The sequence below is a fragment of the Tursiops truncatus genome, chromosome 3 (assembly GCF_011762595.2).
Source record: "Tursiops truncatus isolate mTurTru1 chromosome 3, mTurTru1.mat.Y, whole genome shotgun sequence".
NCBI lineage: Eukaryota > Metazoa > Chordata > Mammalia > Artiodactyla > Delphinidae > Tursiops > Tursiops truncatus.
Window position 1 is genome coordinate 131,667,779 of NC_047036.1, and position 23,014 is coordinate 131,690,792.

The 23,014-nt window shown below is 40.0% G+C and overlaps 1 protein-coding gene across 3 annotated transcripts in view; it reads left to right on the forward strand.

Moving 5' to 3' along the window:
* The window catches only part of SGCD (sarcoglycan delta), a 409,144-nt gene that overhangs the window by 45,691 nt on the left and 340,439 nt on the right, over nucleotides 1–23,014 (forward strand). The window lies entirely within an intron of this gene.

Below are 23,014 nucleotides of genomic sequence, written 5' to 3' on the forward strand. Positions count from 1 at the left end.
TGAAGTGTTTTCCCAGAATGAATAAGGAAGAAAAGTGACAAAGTCAAATAAAATAAAGATTATTACGTAGTGAATAGAGAATAGGTTACAGAAGATTTTTCCAAGAACCGGAGAAATTCCCGAGGAGCAGACGAGAACTGAGACTAACATATCGAAGACATAACTGAGGAATGTTTTTCTTAGCTGGACATATTTAAAGGTTTCACTGAGAGCCAGATAAAATAAAAGACAGCCCCACCCAAATACATCCAGGCAAAATAGATATTTCCAGTGTAAAAACAGAAAAATCTTAACAGAAGAACAAAAATCGTGCTGATCAAAGGCTTCTCTTTTAGGGTAAAGCAGAAAACAATGGAATATCTAGACATTTCGGAAGGTAAACATGAATCCCAAGAATGTATAGTCAGATGAGTTGTTTACCTTATAAGAAGAAAACTGAGATGCTTTCTGACTAGTTCTTTCTGAAGTTCAAACTTCACAAAACATACTTTGTACCTTCTCTGTTTGATCCAGCCAACTTAAAACTAAATACAAATGAAGAACCCCTAAATGAGAGAGTTGTGATATAAAATAACTGATGGGTAAGCGTTAAAACCATTTACAGGTGAAATATTTGTAAATGTTTTCTGAAAATTATAAGATGCAATTATAAGCAGGTAAAAAAAGATGTAATATTTAAATAATCTAAAAACTTGTATCCAAGATGTCAGAGTACATCTACAAAGACCCGAAAGCAGTAGATAGGGGGTGTAAGGAGGGGACAGGAAGATGTAAATTTGGGCAAAATTCTGTGTATTACATAGGCACAATTTTAAAAACTACCATTTCTGTCTTCACTTTGACAGTAAGCAAAACGTGAACTTAAGAATGTTAAAAAAACATCTTCAGTGTGTATTTCTTCTAAACCTGGGGCAGGCGGGGAAGAAATTGTAATTCAAAAGCCACAGACAGAAAGCACTAAACTGACAAACAAGCATGAAGGTTATTCAGATTAATTTAAAAGACTCCTCAGTCTAATTAAATTGCCAACTGTAACATGGAAACAATCATGTAGCTTCATGGCATATCTGAATACGCAGAACACCGTTTAGTCATAGATCTTTGATGAGGGAGGGTCATTTAGACATTCTGCATGGCTTCCTCATACAGTATGGATGCCCCCCCCCCCCCCCCCCCCGGATTTGCTGTGCAGCAGCCCTGGTGACTGGTCGTAACCATAACCGGGTAGGATAGTTAGAGGCAGGCTCGGCCGTGGTGGAGCCACTGCGGCAATAGTGTCTGGTGTGTTCCACTCTACTGTGGTTGCTGTTCTAAACTAAATAGTTTCTGGTGGTGCCACTTGGGCTTGGTGACGCAGCGTGAGCATTGTGCCAGGGATAAATAGCGTGGCTTATCTGAGCAAAGTTTGACCTTCAGAAATGCTGTGGAATGTGTACCCTTATGTGGAAACAATTGTTCTTAGTTCTTTGGCACTTTAAATACTCTTTTTTTCTTTTTTTTTTTTTTTTAATAAGGAGCTTCTCAGGAAGCACTAAGACTCATTCCAGCTTTTACTGACCCAAAACTGGGATTTCTCTTCAGTGGCTTCCACATGAATAATCTGTACTATATGCTTTAGTACATAATTATATTTATTATTTTTTATTTTCCCATATGAATTGTCTCTTCCAGGGAAAACCTCTCTCCTAAAAAGCAAGAGGACAGGCTTCTTTTTTGCCCACAGAAATTTTCTCATTCTTTCGGGGCCTCGGGAGCATCATTTCTGAAAAGGCAGAAACACTTCATCTGCCTAAGGCAGCGGGGTGGACCAGCTTATCCCCTGGGACTCCTTCTAGCGCCCAGGTCTTAAGTGTTTGTGGGTGGCTGTGGGTAGGAGAGAGGGTTTAGGTTTAACAAAAGAGGTAACAGAATATTACCTGCTTCATGACAAAGGCTATAAATGGATGATTTCTTTAGCCGGCCACCCTGCCCCAAGGCCTTAGAACTGAGTTGTGAGCATAGGTGATGCTCCACAGAGACTTGGGTTTGTGATATTTTATTTCCTTATGCCACCTAAGGACACAGGAGTAAATCGAAGAGGAAATTGGGGGCTTTGGATTAGAAGTCAAGAGATCCCATTGGCTGATCTGTATCTAATGTGGCCTAAGACGGTCCACTTAGATTCCTCTGGGTTAAATTTCTGTTTGTGAAATGAAAAGTTTGGGTTAGATCAGGAACTATGTGCTGGTAGTTGACCAAACTGGCTAGCCAAGTGTGTTATTGGGCCTTCAGGGTGTTGTCATTTGTTGTTGTTTTTGTTGCTTGTTGTTAATATGGGAAGCCTTCAGAGGAGGTGCATGTGCCTTGTGTTTCCCCACAGTCCTTTCCACCCCCATCCATGCCACTCATCTCTGTTTGCACTGTTAGCCCTTATAGACATCTGTTAGTCATCTAAAAAAACAGGTTCTGTGTTTCTAACATTAGCTTTTCTGCTCTGCAAACTCTGGTCAGTGTGCAAAGGTATTTTTAATAGACTTTGGAGGTTAAAAACTATTTGACTAATTAGAATGGATTGATACGGAAAAAAATGTCAACCTAGGATGACATAGCAGAGAAATTCCAAATAGGTTTTAAAATGGAAATAGAAAAGCCAAATCCGTCTACTTGTTTTCAGATGCCTTCTCTTCATAGTCATTAGTTTGGCCCGAATGACACCAAAATGGTCCTAATGACCCCAGTCACAGGAGCTATATTACAGGTTTGTGTAACTTGGTTAAATTCTTTTCTGATTTAAATTGTTAATGATTCAGCATTTCACGGTTTGAGTCAGGTGCTCTCAGAGGGCGCCTTCCTTAAAGGTCAGTCATTCTCCAGAAACCTGCCTCCAAGATTAAGATTGTAGATTCTGCTCAGTGACCTTGGGAGAATAATGATTTATTAGAAACGGGACTCAGGAAGCACTGCTCTATGGCAGGAGACCCCTGGTTGGCAATGCCAGGAAAAGCAAAGAGGCTGGTGAGAAACAGGATTGCTGGGAGGGGTGGGCACTATGGGATTGAGGATAACTCTCTAACAGAGGGTTGCTAATGAAGAACGTGGAGCATTCCTTGTGTGCCAAACACGGTTAAGAGCTACCTTGAAAGAAGCCTAGGAAGTAAACGCTATTATCACAAAATAAAGGATAAGGAAACTGAGGCTTGGAGAGGTGAAGTAACCTGCCTGTGTTAAGAGTGCTTTCAGAGTTTGCATAATATTTCATGAAGAACATATAACTATTCTCTGCACACCAGTGCCTGATGAATGATTTATGCATTTTATTCATTTATTATGATGTTATAAAACTGAAAATAAGTTTCCAGTAAACGTTGACATGAGAACCCTTTTGTCACCTGCATGGGATTGTCAGTATGAAATCCACAAGGCTGAAACATACACATTCCAAGAGGGAGTGCAGGTGGATGCATGATGCCTTTTTGTTTTTGGACTTCTTAAAGAGAGATCATTTTATGACATTAATAGAAACCAAAACCAAAACAAAAGAAGGAGGGGGTAGATTTTGTGAACCAACTGAACAAGAGTGATGAGAAAGTGGAATATTAATGTAGTCAGCAAACCGGTATGTATTTAAAAATAATTGGATTCTACTTCCTAATATTCAGTGGAAGGCCAATAGAGGATTTATTGTATTTTTTTCCCTACTTGCAAACCTCAAGTGGATGATTCATGTACTGGAGGAAAAAAAACAATGATTTTTTTTTAATGACATGAAGTTACCAGTTTAGATTTCTATTTTTACCCTACCCTAGTCCCTGAGCATGTTTTTCCCTTATTTAGGAAACCTACAACTACAAATATGTTCAATTCACTTTCTTGCCTTTCTGCTAAATATAGAGAACAATGCCTATATTGCCATGCCTGGAGATTATTTCAAGCAGGACTGAGATCAATTCAAACAGATGGTCCTCTGCTGTTTGCATCATACAAAAACAGATTTTTTTTTTTTTTTCTTTTTTTTACTTACACTGGAAGATGTTTGTTTTGGGGAATATTTTTACAATGTAAATTGATTATTATATACTAAGACAAATATTTTTAGGGTTGATATAGGGAAACACTGTTAATTCCTTTCATGTTGCTTGTAAGGGGTGGAAAAGGAGAAGGGCCGTAAATCTAGGTCATGTTTGGCTTGAGTTAAGATTTCCCCTTGGAGCCCATTTTTATCCAGGATGAGAGCTACAGGCAGGAGAGAAGAGAGAGACGGAATCGTCAGGTGTATCACATCCCTGCTGTTGAAATTGTTCCTGTAGGGAAGTGGGGAGGTGAGCCTGGAATCAGGACTCCAGTCTCCTTTTTTGGTCCCTAACGAAGTGCCTCCAGAACCCAAGGTTTGTAGCGCTGACTCTGAGTCAGCATTTTGTCTCTCCTAGCACTAGGAAATTTATCTCCTTTTAAATGGTCCCCCTGTCTTTCTTGCCTTCCTCCTGCATTTTGACTTCAACCACTGTCATTCAGGCCCCCTTTAATCTCATCTAATTCCTATTGGCCTCTGCAGGCTTGGCCTTGCCCAACTAATCCTTTTTAAGTGTCGCTTTACTGTGTTACTCCTCTCCTCAAATGGTCATCAATTCCTGATTGCCAACTGTATGAACACGAAATTCCTCTGCCTAACTTGGAAGGCTCCCTAATCAACCTGCCCCTCCTGTTGTCCAACTTTTCACATTCTCCAAGGAATGTTTCTCCATCCCCTTAGGATGATGTATTGTGCCCCTGTGATCTCCATGCCTTTGGGCCCTATGCTTAGTTTATCATTGAACTTTTTTTTTTTTAATGTGGGAACATTTTATTGATTGATGTGTATTGGAATCCTAGACAAGCATATTACAGTAGCATTATCTAAACAGTTATTTACTTTGTAATGTTTAAAATATTTGCTAGAAATTTAAGAATTAATATTTCTTTTAAAGAATACCTAGAATCATGCTTACTTATACTTCTATGTATTCTTTTAAAAAATATTTTATTGGAGTGTAGTTGATTTAAAATGCTGTTAGTTTCTGCTGTACAGCAAAGTGAATCAGTTATACATATACATATATCCACTCTTTTTTAGATTCTTTTCCCATATAGGTGTTACAGAGTGTTGAGAAGAGTTACCTGTGCTATACAGTAGGACCTTATTAGTTATCTATTTTATATATAGTAGTGTGTATATGTCAATCCCAATCTCCCAATTTATCCCTCCCCCCACTTTTCCCCCTGGTAACCATAAATTTGTTCTCTACATTTGTGACTCTATATCTCTTTTGTAAATAAGCTCATTTGTACCATTTTTTTTAGATTCCACGTATAAGCAATATCATATGATATGTGTTCTTCTGTCTGACTTACTTCCCTCAGTATGACAATATCTAGGTCCATCCATGTTGCTCTAAATGGCATTATCTTGTTCTTTATTATGGCTGAGTAATATTCCATTGTATATATGTACCACATCTTCTTTGTCCATTCCTCTGTTGATGGACATTTAGGTTGCTTCCCTGTCCTGGCTATTGTAAATAGTGCTGCTATGAACATAGGGGTGCATGTATCTTCGGAATCATGGTTTTCTCTGCATATATGCCCAGGAGTGGGATTACAGGATCATATAGTAGCTCTATTTTTAGTTTTTTAAGGAACCTCCGTACTGTTCTCGATAGCAGTTATACCAGTTTACATTCCCACCAACAGTGTAGGAGGGTGCCCTTTTCTCCACACCCTCTCCAGTACTTACTGTTTGCAGATTTTTTGATGATGGCTATTCTGACCAGTGTAAGGTGATACCTCATTGTAGTTTTGATTTGCATTTCTCTAATGATTAGTGATATTGACCATATTTTCATGTGCTTTTTGGCCATCTGTATGTCTTCTTTGGAGAAATGTCTATCTAGATCTTCCACCCATTTTTTCATTTTTTGGGGGGGTGGTGGGATATTGAGCTGCGTGAGCTGTTTGTGTATTTTGGAGATTAATCCCGTGTCAGTTGCTTTGTTTGCAAATATTTTCTCCCATTCTGTGGGTTGTCTTTTCATGTTGTGTATGGTTTCCAAACATTAAAAGCATCATACACCATGATCAAGTGGGATTTATCCCAGGGATGCAAGGATTCTTCAGTATACACAAACCAATCAATGTGATACACCATATTACCAAACTGAAGAAAAAGGCCATGTGATCATCTCGTTTCTGCATAGATGCAGAAAAAGCTTTTGACAGAATTCAACACCCATTTATGAGAAAAACTCTCCAGAAAGTAGGCACAGAGGGAACTTACTGAGGTTCCAACATAATAAAGGCCATATATGACAAACCCACAGCAAACATCATTCTCAATGGTGAAAAACTGAAAGCATTTCCTCTAAGATCAGAAACAAGACAAGGATGTCTACTCTCACCACTTTCATTCAACATAGTTTTGGAAGTCCTAGCCATGGAAATCAGAGAAGAAAAAGAAAGAAAAGGAGTCCAAATCAGAAAAGAAGCAGTAAAGCTGCCACTGTTTGCAGATGACATGATACTATACATAGAAAATCCTAAAGATGCTACCAGAAAATTACTAGAGCTCGTCAATGAATTTGGGAAAGTTGCAGGATACAAAATTAATATACAGAACTCTCTTGCATTCCTATACACTAACAATGAAAGATCAGAAAGAGAAATTAAGGAAACAATCCCATTTACCACTGCATCAAAAAAAGAAAAAATACCTAGGAATAAACCTACCTAAGGAGGCAAAAGACCTGTACTCAGAAAACTATAAGATACTGATGAAAGAAATCAAAGATGACACAGATGGAGAGATACGCCATGTTCTTGGAATGGAAGAATCCATATTGTTAAAATGACTATACTACTCAAGACAATCTACAGATTCACTGCAATTCCTATCAAATTACCAACGTCATTTTTCACAGAATTAGAACAAAAAAGTTTACAATTTTTATGGAAACACAAAAGACCCCGAATAGACAAAGCAATCTTGAGAAAGAAAAACAGAACTGGAGGAGTCAGGTTCCCTGACTTCAGACTGTACTACAAAGCTACAGTCATCAAAACAGTATGGTTCTGGCACAAAAACAGAAATACAGATCAATGGTACAGGACAGAAAGTCCAGAGATAAACCCACACACATATGGTCACCTTATCTTTAATAAAGGAGGCAAGAATATACAATGGAGAAAAGACAGCCTCTTCAATAAGTGGTGCTAGGAAAACTGGACAGCTACATGCAAAAGAATGAAATTAGAACACTCCCTAACACCATACACAAGAATAAACTCAGAATGTTTTAAAGACCTAAATGTAAGGCTGGATACTATAAAACTCTAAGAGGACAACATAGGCAGAACACTCTCTGACATAAATTGCAGCAAGATCTTTTTGATCCACCTTCTAGAGTAATGAATATAAAAACAAAAATAAACAAAGGGGACCTAGTTACATTTAAAAGCTTTTACACAGCAAAGGAAACCATATCATTGACTTTGATAGAACAAAAGATAAAAGACATGTTGATTATACAACCTATCTTTCATATGTTGAATTTTGACTTTCGTATAGCCACCGACTAAGATTTCAAGTTATTTTATGGTGACTGCGAGTTTCATGTCCCCATCAGTTTTGCACCATCATTGTAAAAATACACTGTCTTTAATTCTCTCAATACTTAGAAAATAAAGCAGCTAGTATGAATGACGGGCAGCCAAGGTCTCAAGACCTTTGAGACACAGTTGGGCACTGTAGGTGTGTTGACAGTGGTGAACTTGTATTCTTTACTGGGGCCTTTTTTAAAAAACAATTAATTTATTTATTTATTGCCTGCATTGGGTCTTCATTGCTGCACATGGGCTTTCTCTAGTTGCGGCGAGTGGGGGCTACTCTTCGTTGTGGTGCATGGGCTTCTCATTGTGGCGGCTTCTCTTGTTGTGGAGCATGGGCTCTAGGCACGCAGTCTTCAGTAGTTGTGGAGAGCTGGCTTCAGTAGCTGTGGCTTGTGGGCTCTAGAGTGCAGGCTCAGTAGATGTGGTGTACAGGCTTAGCTGCTCTGCGGCATGTGGGATCTTCCTGGACCAGGGCTCAAACCCATCCACTGCATTGGCAGGTGGATTCTTAACCACTGTGCCACCAGGGAAGTCCCTACTGGGCCGTTTTTGAACTTAGTTAGCTGGTTGTGTGAAGTTATAATGGAAAAGAGAAAAATTAAAGAACATGGTGAAATGTAGGAAATGTATCATTGAAGAATGTTCAAAAGATATGGCATAGTGGGATTTATGTTTTGTATCTTTATGGTGTGTTTATCCATTATTTGAGTTGCTTGATTCACTTTGACATCTTTACTTTTAACAGATATGTGATGTAATGAGGAAAGAAGGTCTGTAGTCATCAAAAATGGGTAATATTGTTAATATTGTTCTCACCTGTCATCTCACCACTCCCTTCAGTTCATGAAGAAGCTATTAGTGAGGGCTCATTTGATTTACCTTCTCCAAGAAGCTGTCTTCAGTTGCTTTTGGATTTTGCCACCTTCTCAACTTTGGCTCCTCGGGACTGATAGTAGTATAGATCATCACAGTTAATATTTTCTTACGGACTATTTTGTGTATATTTCTTGTCAGTGATGTATACACATCAACCAATAATTTAATTCCTTGGACATGGGGATAACAATTGACCCGAAGAATGCCTGCTTTGGGGAAACGCAGGGCTATTTTAGCTTGTTACCTCAGAACTGTGGGTCTTAACTTTGTCTCCTATGCACTAAATATTTTGAAACTTTAGAACAGCATTCAGCATGTTGTCAGGGTACTGAACACCTGCAGTTTACTACTCACTGGGTATTGACGTTTATTTTGTTAATTTTTGGCGCACCTCTTTCAAGCTTCAAGATCTTTGAATGGGGGTTTTGTGTGTCCTTATTCTGTTCCCTTTAGGGAAGTCTAGAAAGATTTCAGTCATGTATCATTCTTTACCCTCGTGTTTTCAGCCTGAGATACCCTAATGAAGATGACACTTCATAAAATGTAGAGAAATGCAGTGATTTGCATCTTCTTGTACCAGCCCAGAGGGATGGAATAGCGATTCTTAATCATTAGAGATATTTGGTGTTTAAATGCACAGTTAGCAGTCAATCGTAATTTAGGTGTCCAGACATGAAAGTAGAATTCATTTATGTTGGTGTTAGTGTTCATGTCTTTCAGATGATTTACAGAAGATAATTTCCTCTCACAGATACCTGTAACGGAGGACACTTGCCAATTCAATTATATTTCCAATTTCCCATTTCTTTTTCTTTAACCTCCAATAATTCTGCGGGAGTTTTAAAGAAAAACATGATCTCATATTATTTTTATATCTATCGTTAGTCAGTGCTAATTTTAGTTTTAATGTTTCCTCTTTAGCGTCTCTTCTTCTATTGATCTGGTAGGAGTTACCTTTAATCACTTAAAAGTAAGTAATGCATTAAGACCTCCCAAGGCTAGTCTATATTTGGAAAAATCACTCCATTTAAGAATTAATTTAACAAGAGCCTATTACACTTTTCACTTTGGAAATTCACCAGGAATTTTTTTCCATCTCTGTGAAAGCATTTACTGTCCAGAAGAAATTAGGCCTAATTTTAGAGAATGCCACAGTGAGCAAAAGTCCTTTAAATTTCCAGAAATCGCCAGGACTCTGACTATAATGTTTAAGATTCACAGAATTTCAGTACTGAAAGAAAATGAGTGGACAGCAGTTGTAATCAGAAGACTCCCTCTTCACTTCAGATATCTTAAAGCCATGTAAACAGTAAAATGAAGCACAGGAAGTGGGGGTGGGCTGTCGTTAACCGAGGCCAAGAGGTGTCATCCTTTTGTGGATGTTTTTGTTTGGGTTTGTGTTATGTCTGTAGCTGTCAAGAACGCATCCCCCAGTGGTCAACCGGGAGAGGTGGGCCTGGAAAAGACCACTCAGACTGTGTTGTATCGGTGAGAAAGTAGAAACCAAGAGCTTAGACACCTCTTTCAGGATGCTTTGCTGAGAAGGAGACTAGAGAAATTGAATAGAAGCTGGAGGAGATGTGGTACCACCCGACCTTTTATTTTTGTTTGTGACAGGCAGAAACTGTGATGCACATGGTACCATGTGGAGAATAATGATGTGAGAGGAAGAGTGAACAAAGACCTCAGGAGGCAAGAAAGTGTTCATAATGCAAAGGGGCCCATCAGCGACCTCAGGGTTCAGGTTGTTCATTTCACTCCCTAGCCTGAAATCTCTTTTTGACTCTCAGTGGCTTCCTTGCCCAGAAACAGTATCACAGAAGATGTCTTTGGAACAAGCCCACCCATGCCTGGCTTGGTAACAATAACTGGCACTTGGAGATCTTCACATCTGTGGAAAAAAGTGATAAATGACCAAAGCAAAAGTAATCTGTGGGGTAATTACTGCCAGTCACCTTGACTGGGTGGCAAAATACGAATGCTTTTCTTTTTTAAAACATCTTTATTGGAGTGTAATTGCTTTACAATGTTGTGTTCGTTTCTGCTGTATAACAAAGTGAATCAGCTATACGTATACATATATCCCCATATCCGTTCCCTCTGGTGTCTCCCTCCCACCCTCCCTATCCCACACCTCTAGGTGGACACAAAGCACCGAGCTATTTCCCTGTGCTATGCGGCTGCTTCCCACTAGCTATCTGTTTTACATTAGGTAGTGTATATATAAGTCCATGCCACTCTCTCACTTCATCCCAGTTTACCCTTCCCCCTCCCCATGTCCTCAAGTCCATTCTCTATGTCTGCGTCTTTATGCCTGTCCTGTCCCTAGGTTCATCAGAACCTTTTTCTTTTTTAGATTCCATATATATGTGTTAGCATATGGTATTTGTTTTTCTCTTTCTGACTTACTTCACTCTGTGTGACACACTCTAGATCCATCTACCTCACTACAAATAACTCAATTTCGCTCCTTTTTATGGTTGAGTAATATTCCATTGTATATATGTGCCACATCTTCTTTATCCATTCATCTGTTGATGGACACTTAGGTTGCTTCCATGTCCTGGCTATTGTAAGTAGTGCTGCAACATTGGGGTGCATTGGGGTGTCTTTTTGAATTATGGTTTTCTCAGGGTATATGCCCAGTAGTGGCATTGCAGGATCAATATGGTAACTCTATTTCTAGTTTTTTAAGGAACCTCCATACTGTTCTCCATAGTGGCTGTATCAATTTACATTCCCACCAACAGTGCAAGAGGGTTCCCTTTTCTCCACACCCTCTCCAATGAGTGCTTTTCTTGCTCAGCAGCTATTGAGTTTTCATTCTCCTCCTAAAGCAACAGAAACCTAGCAGATTGTTTGTGACCTTTGTTTTTCAGTGGTTGGCCTATTCGTGGATAGAAAAAGAGAGAGAGACTCTTTCTGATTTTTGCTAAAAACAAAGCAAAATTATATATTTTTTAAAGTCTGGGTTGTTTCTTAAAGTAGAAGCCTCCTGTATGAATAAATAACACGAAGCAAGCAACACTCTTTTTGCCCACCAAACAGTGACTACATCCGGTATAAGAGCCATTTGAAGTCAAAACTCACAGATTTTCCTGCTGGTGGCATTCATGTCTGAGAAGGCCAATTTTAAATAACCATGCGTGGCGTGTTTGAAATGAAACACAGCCAAAATGAATACTGAACCCACATACTATAGGACATCACTCTTCACACTCTTTTCTGGAAACCTTTATGTGTACGTGTTCATATATGTGTAAAATACCAAATTTATAGCACAGTGGCAGGCAAAGTTTCTTATCACTTCCCCCCCTTCCCTCCCATTCTTTTCCTCTCTCTTTTCTTCCTTTCCCTCCCCCTTTGCTTCTCTCGACCCCCTATGTGCTTTTCAGAAAAAAACAGTTTGAGAGTAAAGTGAAGATACCCATGTCCCTCTCCTTTTAAATATTTCCGTGTCTATTTATTAAGAAAAAAGATATTTTCTTACCTAAGCAGAGTAAAATAATCAAACTGCTCCAATTCTATTAAAATTGCTCCCATTCTATTGTCTATCCCACAGTCCGTATTCAGACTTTATCCACTGTCCCAGTAATATCCTTTCCATGTTTAAGCAGTTTCTAAAGTATTAGTCATGTTATCTGTGGTCCCCTAGTCCCCATTATAGTCACTCAGAAACTTTGAGAGAACACAGGATGGTCACTCTTCTGTAATATCCATCTTGAGACTAAAGGCATGCTGTGTTAGCATTCTCCCAAGTGTGCTTCATAAAAGGCTTGCTCCAGGAAATACTATAGGAAATAAAGATTTTGAGTTCAAAGTTGGGGAAAAGCTCATACAGTACTCACCCCCCGCTCATTCCGTTTGCTCCTTGGAGATTTACGCAGTGCTTTGACTTATAAAAGGCTCTGAGCGCTTACATACTTATACCGTAAGGAAACCTCATTATTTGTTTAACCCAGAATTTGTCTAATTTAGCAGTCATCTGACCAGTGTCCTCAACTACCTACATCATTTAATATGGGAAATCCTGTTCTACATTTTCACAATATTTATTTTACTTTAAAAATGTATTCCTCTTTTATTGTTTAATTGTGGGCTAGTCAACTTTCTCTTGGAACACTGAAAATGACTGTAATATTTTATAACAAAAAGTGTAAGATCTAGATTTAAAATATTCCTGATTTATCCTGTATATACAATCATAGATATAAGATCCATGACTTCACAGCAGTGCCTTGCTGTGAGAGACAAAATCTAGAATATTAAACAGATAAACCCCATGTTAGTGAATAACAAAATTGTTTGTTTCTTACTCACCGGGAATACAGTGCAGAGTGGGGTGAGTGCTCTGGTCCTTACAGTTACTTAAGGACCCAGGCTGAAGGAAATGTCACCATTTTTATTGCAATGGCTTCCCAAATGACCTTGGGTGTTGCCTCCACCCAGCAAAAGGGGAGCGAGTGAGCACAAAGAATTGTGAGGGAAATTTGCCTGAGACTGGCCTGTATTATTTACACATGTGTTCCACTGATGAGAATCCAGCCACCGGACCGTGACTGTGGAAGAAAGCTGGCTGTGGTATTCCTGGCTGGGCAGCTGCTTCCAAATAGCAGCTCCAAAATAGGAAAGGTGAACCTAAGTTTTTGGTGGAAAAACTAGCTGTCTCTACAAACCTGCATTTATGCGTATATAATTTGTGATTGTTGCATATCTCTTGGTGCTGGAACCCTTTATCCTTTGTTCTTACAGCTGTCCACCTAGGTCTGGTCTGTGTTCCTATAAACCTCCAACAAGACAAATGTTACTCTCTATTATGCAGTTTTTTATCTCTATATGAATGGAAAAGTGTTGTATCTTGAAAGGTCAGAGCCTTGAGAATGGGCTATCCTGTATATTTCAGGCTATAGGCAACATTCTTTTACAGAGGTGGAGAGCCAGCAGGACTAAGCACAGGCAACAGAGCACAAAGCTTACTGATAAAGGAATAGATTCAATATGGAGTCAGGTTTGTTCTTTGTTACAGGAACTGTGTGGCCTTTGAATCTCCAGGTTTTACTTTGGTCACATATTGGCCAGGTATGAGATGAGAACCGAAACTGATAATCGTTGAAAAATAATGACAAAAAGAAAAAAAGATAAAAAACTACTGCAATAGAAGATAAAACATTACAGAAGAAAATAATTATATGTAAAATCCCAAACCACTACTTTTTTGTGTGTGTGTGTGGTACGCGGGCCTCTCAGTGGCGAGGGGGGCTACTCTTCATCGCCCTGCGTGGGCTTCTCATTGCGCTGGCCTCTCTTGTAGGCATGCGGGCTTCAGTAGTCGTGGCATGTAGCCTCAGTATTTGTGGCACATGGGCTTACTTGCTGCACGTAAGGCTACTTGTTTTCAAAAAAGACTTTGCCTATTATTTTCCCATCACTTCACATAAACAAAAGAATCAATCCCTTCTTACTTTTCAGTCTTTGTCACTTGCTTGCTGTGAGCTCTGTGATAATCAGTTTATTTTCTCTTGGCATCGGTTCTTCCCATGTAAAAAGGGAATATAATCTATTTGGTGTACCACCCTGAGGATAAAACAAGATGTGGTATGTGGGAAAATCTTATAAATTAAAGTTCTATATAAGTGAAAAATAATTTATATTTTATCATATATATATGTGATAAAATATAGATAACCCTAAAGAATAAAATAAAAATCACCTGTAATGCCACTATCCCAGATACTACCATTTTATAATTCATTCGTTTTTTAATCCATTAAGTCCTCAGGTGCATACTTTGTGCCAAGTGTTTTCATCTACTTCCATTCCATATACTTATTTATTCGCCCACAAACCTGTACGTTAATTATTTTATTCAGTTATTCTTTTAACATTCAGTTATTAAGAGTACCTATCATGTGCCAGGCACTATTTTAGGTTCTGAAGATGCAAGACAAAAAAAAAAATGTGCCCTAAATAAAGCTTGCATTCTGATGTGATATCTGACATTAAGAAAGATAAAAAGAAACAAACACATGGTATTTATTTTTTTAATTAATTTATTTTTATTTATTTTTGGCTGTATTGGGTCTTCGTTGCTGCACACAGGCTTTCTCTAGTTGTGGCGAGTGGGGGTTACTCTTCGTTGCGGTACAAGGGCTTCTCATTGTGGTGAGAAGGGCTTCTCATTGCGGTGGCTTCTCTTGTTGCGGAGCACGGGCTCTAGGCACGGGGGCTTCAGTAGTTGTGGCACGTGGGCTCTAGAGTGCAGGCTCAGTAGTTGTAGCGCACAGGCTTAGCTGCTCCGCGGCATGTGGGATCTTCCCAGACCAGGGCTCGAACCTGTGTCCCCTGCATTGGCAGGCGGACTCTTACCCATTGCACCACCAGGGAAGCCCACACGTGGTATTTTAGATATGGATAATTGCTAAGGAGGAAAACCAGATGTGGGTTAGAAAAGGTCAGTGGTGGAATGGAGTTGAAATTTACGTAGTACAGGAGAAGCCTCATTTAGGTGACTTTGAGTAAAGACCTCCAAGAAGAGGGGGAGTTAGGTATGCTGATGTCTGGGCAAAGAGCATTGCATCAGAGGGACCAACGTGTGCAAAGGCCCTGAGGTGGTATGTGAATAGCATGTTCAAGAAACAGAAAGGAGTGTCCTGTGTGGCTCAGGCAGTGTGGTGATAGAATATTAGGGACAAGATCAGAGAGTTAGCAGGAGCCAAATCATGGAGTGTCTGTAAAGCAGAGCAAGGTCTGAGCTTTTATTCTGAGTGACAAAGGAAGCCACTTCTTCAGCAAAAGAGGAGTGGCCAGATTTCTTATTTATCAGCATGGCTATGGCTGCTGTGATGAGAATGCAGTGCAGAATGGCAGGGGAGAAATAGGGATGAGGTAGGAGGCTATTACAATAATCCGGGTGTGAGACGATAATGATGTGGACCAGGCTGATGACAAAGTAAGAAGAATTATTTTTTAGAGTTGGCAGGATGTGATGCTGAATAGGATGCTGGTTTTGAAGGGGGGGAAGGAAAAGAGCAATCCAGGATGACATCAGTCTCTTATTTAGTAGATTTCTTCAGAATTGAGACCATTATCTTAGATGTAAAGAAAAAAGCAAATCCTGGGTGCAAATGATAAATGGTCCGTTGGAAGAGCTTATTTTAGGCTTAATGTATCTAGTATTGTTTTACATCATTTTCCTGTGTTTGAACAAAAGCAAAGAGTTACAAAGTTTGGTCTAACCCAGGTCTAGAGCCCATTCCAGGTGCCACATCTGTGGGCTTGCGTGTTCCCTACAGCTGTTGGTGGTTGGAGCTTGAACCCAACCCTTTAATTTTATTCTCAGAGGATATCACAACGGCAAATATCTGCTTTAGACCATCTTTCCAGGATCCTATGGACTCATCTGTGTTCCCTCTGAGTATCAGAGGAATTGCTGCAATAGTAAAGAAGTTAGTATTCTATTGATACATTGACTTTACCCAAATCACATCTACATATAAAAAATGCTATCCTACTTAACCAAATCTTAGGGAGCCCTAACTTGATCAGCACATGATTTATATTTTATATTTACTTTTCTTATTTAAAAAAATATAAACACAACCTTCTTTGTCTAGCTTACAGTTGATCAGGCTAAGTTTATAAAAGCTAGAGACGTGTGCTCTTCAGACACTTATTCATTCGTTTAAAGAAAATCTTAGGAAGTAACTTTTATGGCGCTTTGTGATTTCTAAGACGATAAGGTTTATTTTTTTATTTGTGTTTTGTAGTGCTGACACCTGAGAAGCAAATAGTAGAATATATGGTGTAGAAGTTAAGATTGATGTGGGTTTAATACCATTTTGACCACTTTCTAGCCACGTGGTATTAAATATATCTCTAAACGTCTCTGAACCTCAGTTTCTCATCTGTAAAATGGCAACAGTAGTAGTAATCTCACAAGAGTTTTGTGTGAAGCAAAGAAATTACTATAAAGAAAGTATATAGTACAGAGCCTGGAATTGTATATAGACAGGTTGAGGTTGTTGTTTCAATCTTAAAGTTTGAGAAAGCATGTGAGGGCAAAGCAAAGAAAAGGGCTGTGGTGGAGTGGCCTTTGCCTCCCACAAGAAGAAGCAGTGCACTTTTCCAGCCTTGCATGAGCTGAGTCACTGGGATTTGAGGTGCAGTTTCAGTGGTATAGGTTACAGAATAAACTGAGAGTAAATAATAAAATTCTCCAAATAGTCTCTTGTCTTTCTCTCCCATGATATCAGCTAAAAATAATGGCACTTGAGAAACCACAGACACAAAAATCGCAGGAAGAATTGAGCTGGAGGTATCAAGAGAAGCCAGGGACGAAGCCAAGGTAATCAGGATGGTGAATTGCCTACAACTTTGTAGCAGTTCTGAGGATCTCTGAATAAAAGTCATGAGGCTATGAAGTGAGAAAACAGTGCACTGCAAAGCAAAGCTAGCTTGAACACTCCTCTCATCTGGGTTAAAACACGTGCACACACACACATACACACACACACACACACACACACAGCCCACATGGATAGAAACATCACGGATAAATGGAAACTGAAGGTTCCTGGTGCAGAGAATAGGTGTCCTCTGAGAGTCGTAATCAAGTTGGAGTATCATTTTTCACTCTTTGGGCAAGGAAAATCAAATCAGTCTTCAGCTTTCACACAGAATGCGAATATCCATCTCTACCTTGGAAGTGGTGTTTGGAGGGCTGGGCACAGGGCATGGCAGAAAAATGTAATTACAATTCACCCATAAGCATTAGGTCCCAATGTGAGTGTAGTGCTTTGTTCAGACAGATAAATGTCTTCATGTAAGGAAGGATACGTCTATGTATTTATCATCAAGAAGTATTTTTTAACATTTTTTGCTGCTATATGCCACAACTAGTTAAGCTGTCAGTGTCTGTATTAAAAGGCATGCTTTGTTATAGAAGTCATAGAATCAGCATCTTAGAGCTGAAAGGGATCTGTGAAGTTTGGTACTTACAGTTAAGGAAGTTCAGTTCATAGTTAGGATTGTGGTTCTAGAGGCAGTCTGCTTGGGAGTAGATCCCAGCTCTGCCATTTAAGCCTCTTGGACCTTGGCTAAGTTACTTAAACCCTCTCTGCCTCAGTTTTCTCATCCATAAAGTGGAATAATAGTGTATTCCTCCTATAGTTGTTAGAAGGACTTGTTACCTAGTCCAGGCTCATACTGCTTACCACACGACCAGCCAATAAATAGAAAGACTAGAGAGACGAAGTGTTGGGGCAAGGAATAACGACTTTATTTAGAGAGCCAGCAGATGGAGAAGATGGTGGACTAGCGTCCCAAAGAACCACCTTACCTGAGTTAGAATTCAGACTTCTTTTATACTAAGAGGGGAGGATTGTGTGGTTGGTTGTTGCAAACTTCTTGGTGCTGGAATTCTTTGTACTTTGTTCTTGCAGCTGTACATGTAAGTCTGATCACAGCGTTCCTGTAAACCTCCAACAAGACAAGTGTTATTTTCTCTTCTGCAACTTTTTATCTCTACAGCAATGGAAAAGTATTATACCTTTAAAGGTCAAGCCTGGGAGGTAGAGCCTTAGAGAATGGGTTATCATGTATATTTCAGGCTATAGGCAACATTCTTTTACAAAGGGGCAGAGCCAGCATGACTAAGCACAGACAACAGAGCACAAAGTTTAGAGCTAAAGAAATAGATCCAATATGGAGTCAGGTTTGTTCTTCGCTGTTACGGACTGAATGAGATAATCTATGTAAAACAGCACACAGTAAGCGTTCAGTGTATGTGTTTTATTATCATACGCATTATTTTTCTATTCTCTCTTTCAACTCTCACAACTTGATAAAGTATGCATGGATTTATGCTTACTTTGCAGCTGTTAAGCCAGAGGGTCAGGAATGTCATGTTAGGGACTTCCCTGGCAGTCCAGTGGTTAAGACTCCACGCTTCCACTGCAGGGTTACAGGTTCATCCCCTGGTCAGGGAACTAATATTCTACATGCCACGTGGCACAGCCAAAAAAAAAAAAAAAAAAAAAGGAATGTCATGTTACATAAGTAATAATAGTGAAGCAGGAATCAAACCCAGGGGTGTGTCATTCTAAAACCTATGCTCTTAGGCAACATGGTGCTCGTTGGTCATTCTCTAGGTATTTACTCAATGCTTTTTAGATGCTCATCTCACACGTTTTCATGCCCTTCTCAGTCCGCAAACTTTCCTCTGCAGAAAGGAGCCAACAAAAAGATGACAAAATTGATTTGCAGGCTTCAAAGACTTGCACGAGCTCTCTCATGTTGCTTTTTTGTCAGAAACAAAAGTAAAAAGCCTATCAAGATATATACAAATGTAAGAAGCAGGACAAAGCTGAGGGCCAGGTTTAATGGAGTAATAGGAAGGTCACTTTTGTGTCTTGAGATTCTCTTGCAAATCAAGGCTAAATTTTACTAAATGTTTCTCATTTTCACTCACATACCAGTAGGTTGTTACTCGACAGTAAAACCTAAAAACTGTGGTTTTCAAGAGCTGTGATGGGGAGTTAACAACAAAGAGTAATAAAAATTAGGAACACTCGGGGCTTCCCTGGTGGCGCAGTGGTTGGGAGTCCACCTGCCGATGCAGGGGACACGGGTTCGTGCCCCGGTCCAGGAGGATCCCACATGCCGCGGAGCAGCTGGGCCCGTGGGCCATGGCCGCTTTGCCTGCATGTCCGGAGCCTGTGCTCCACAACGGGAGAGGCCACAGCGGTGAGAGGCCCTCGTACCGCGTAAAAAAAATTAGGAACACTCAGTGTGACTTGTAATAATTGGAGTATAACATTTTCTAAATCCAGTTGGGAATATATTAACACTTGTGTTTAGTTAGTCGACTTTCCAAATTCTGTTCACTAAAACCTGTAAACAAAAGCAAATTTCTCTGATCTAACTTGAGGTTGCTAGAACTGGTGATTTACCTAAGAATTTTTATGGACTTTCAAAGATTATAGTATAATTTTAAGAGGAAAAACTCCTCTTAGATTTTAATCTCTCGTTGATGAAGGCATTCTAGTAACTAAGACTAAGGTACTCTGTTCATGGCACATAGCTGCATTTAGTATAATTGATTGCATTCTGCGAACCAGCAAGCTCCTCCCTGTAGGTGAGAAGTCCACCAGGCATTTTTGTCAGGATGTTTTGTAGAGTTGATAAACATTCATGAGTGTCACCTACTTCAAAAGACTGATATTGTAGTAAAAAAAAAAAAAGACATGGAATCTGAAAGGTTAACTGTGATACGGTCATGCAACTTGGAGCCAAGAAACTGTGTGTTGGCACTGGAATTCATCAAGATGAGAAATATGACTCTTGGGGTGTTTACTGGAAAAACAGGATTCCTGGGGCTGTTCTGCCTTGGTCTTATGCGGGGCTTTGACAAGTCACTGTTCCTCTTAGCCACCTTGATTCTCTTGTCTTTAAAAGGGAATCTTTCATTGGAGTCGAAAGTGAAATTGATCCAGGGTCCATAATGCAAAACGCAGATGTGCTCAAAATGACCCCTTGGAAATCCCTTCGCATTAGAAACTTATATGTCACCTCTCCAGGAATCTGAACCGGCCAGTTTATTCCTCCAGTATTAAAGCAGATCATGGTTTTCTGGATTAAGCACCAGATGCCGGGGGTAGTAATGAGCTTATGTTTGGGGGTAGTCATATGAAAAAATACATCTATCATCAAATGCCAGAGAGTCGTACGAATCTGGCAGACATTCAGTGTGTGAGAAAGATGTGGGGACTGAGGTTATGTGTGCATCACATCTCCTCTCTCTTGTGTTTGCTGTAGAATCCATGCTGTTTTATGTGTGTGTGCACGTGTGTGTGCATGCATGCGTGTGCGTGCATGTGTGTGCGTGCATTCATATGCCTGTCTCTGTGTACATATTTAGTGGCTGAAGTTGAGTTGTTGGGTCAAGTAAATGCTGTTGAATCTATATAAGTTAAATATATGTACCTGCAACAGAACACAGAAAGAGGCAAAGAAGAGGGACCAAGGGGAGTGGTTGCTTCCAGTACCCAAATGGACCATGCTCTTCCTTACCTCCCAGCCTTTGAGTATATGATCTCTCTTCTGGGAACACTGCTCTGCTTGACTCTTTCTTTACTTCCTTAGCTCTTATCTTTCCACTATCTTTTAGCATAGATGTCCTTTCTCCTAGGAAGCCTTCCTTGACCCCTTATATCTAAGTTAGGTGCCCCTCCTGAATGCTTTTATATCATCATAGATGTTTCCTATCAAAGCCTTTATCACACTGTAGTGTAACTGCTTGGTGACTTGGCCCTTTGCCACTAGGATAGGAATTCCATGAGAATCAGGATCTTATCTTGTTTACTGAGCTTCTCTTGTATGCCAGACACTATTTGGGACGGTGGAGATAGAACAGTTAACATGTGTTTAGTAATTGAATAAGTGCACAAATAGGTTAAAAAAAAGTGTTAAATTCTAAGAGACAGTAACATGTTCGGGGTCTTAATCTATGGAGAAAAACACTAAAAAGGATCCCTTAATAAATACAGAATTTAAAAGGTCGTATCTTAACAAGATGCCTAGGTTTGGTTTTTTTTTCTTCAACTATTATAGTCAGTGGCATCAGATGTGCTTTAAGGTAATAGATTCTCAGGGAGTCCAAGAATTCTGGATTCTAGGCTAATGTTGTCTAATATAGGCTATAAAGACAGACTGTGCCATGTTTCTGTGCAAACTTTGTCACTCTAGGCTTTGGGTGATTAGAGAAGGTCTCTGGCCTGGACAATAAGTCAGGCTGGAGTAGACAGGCTTGTAAGCATTGAAAAACCAGTGACCCAGAGGTGGGGCTGGAGTTGTCAGGTGAGGTAGGAAGAGAAGTCAGGGTGGGGATCCAGGCAGGGTAGCTGGCAGGTAGGGCAAGACCGGAAGGCAGGGAGAGAAAACACATTGTAACTCAGGGCCGACAGAATGCCTTTTGGTTCCTGGTGAGAGGGTTCAGGAATCCAGCCAGAAAGGTAAGCTATTCAAAATACCAGAAGCCCCTGCAAAAGTCTGGGTAGTCAAGAATCTGCACTCAGATAGTGACCTGCAGTGGAAAGAACAAGAAACCCAGGAATTTGAAGACCTGAGCTCTACTTCCAACTCGGCTAGTTGCCAGTCCTTGGCAAGCCACCTCTCCTTTCTACCTTCACTCCCTCTACCTGTAAAATGGGGGGATTGGGTCACCCCCTAAATTTAAAGTCTTGATACCTCTCTAGACAACAGGCAGCAGGATTCCATGGTAGCTTGTTGGTCAAGGCTTTGAAGCAGGGGTCCCTGCACATCCATTTTCTATTTATGACCCAAGTCAGTCTCAAGTGTGGGTGGTCTGGAGCCTAGAACAGGGAAGAATAAAGAAAACAGAGAAGAGGGGTAGGGGAAGCAGTGACTATAAAGTAGTAGTTTCTCAAAGGATGCTACATTTGAAGTCAAAATGAAAACCACTGGGGGGAAAGTTACTTTAAATTGAATAATTATTATTGGTGTTTCATTTTCACAACATACTTGGGCCAAGGTCTGGAAGAGGTTCATAAAAGTGTTTGGAAATATCAGAGTCAGCAAAGGGGTTCAACTTGGGCTGTCGGGAAACTGTCCTTGGAGGAGGTGAGATCGTATCTGGGTCTGCAAAAAGGAAAGGACTTTGACCAATGCTTATAAGATGGGAACAGAGGTGGACTGGGTCTTCCAGGCTGAGGGAGAAAATACCTTGAGCAAAGAACCAGAGCCTTATATACTCAGACCGATGGATTTAGATGCATTGTTAAACTTTTTTAAATTATCGACATTCCCATTCACTGAGCACTTGACAATTACCAGGCGCTGTGCTAAGTTTACACGGATGATCTCCTACTGTTGCCCAAACTACCTACAGGTCTTTTCCATTAGTACCTCCATTGTATGATGGAGGAAAAGTGGAAATTTAGGGAGAGTAAGTGATATACCCACCACAAGTATACAGCCCGTTAGAGTCCGTGTGAACTCCATATCCTTAAAGCCAGAAAACCTTCTAGCAGGTAATGACGACTGAAATTTTTCTTATCCTATTAGGTACAAAATTGGTCACAAAGTCTTCCAACCTGTGTTAGTAATATACAGTTATTTGTCTCTCCTTAGTTTATACATTCATGATTATTCTTGAAGCGCTGAAGGCCCCCTGTTAAATCTGATTGTCAGGACAGCAATGTGACCTGGGGGACCAAGTGGTGGCCACGGTAAAGAGAGTGGGCTCTGCAGCTGTACTGGTGGGGGTTACCTTCTCGCTTCTGACTGTGTGACTCAGGGAAAATTCCGCGACCTGTTGAGTCTAAATTTTTCCATCCATAAAACAGAGTGGTGAGGATTAAACGAGTAAACGTATTTAAAAGTTTAATACAGATGTTACATAGCACATAGTGAAAATACAATCCACACAAACAGTTGTTACCATCCTCATCCACATTATCACCTTTGATAGACTTAAGCATAGATATCTGAGTTTGACTGCAAC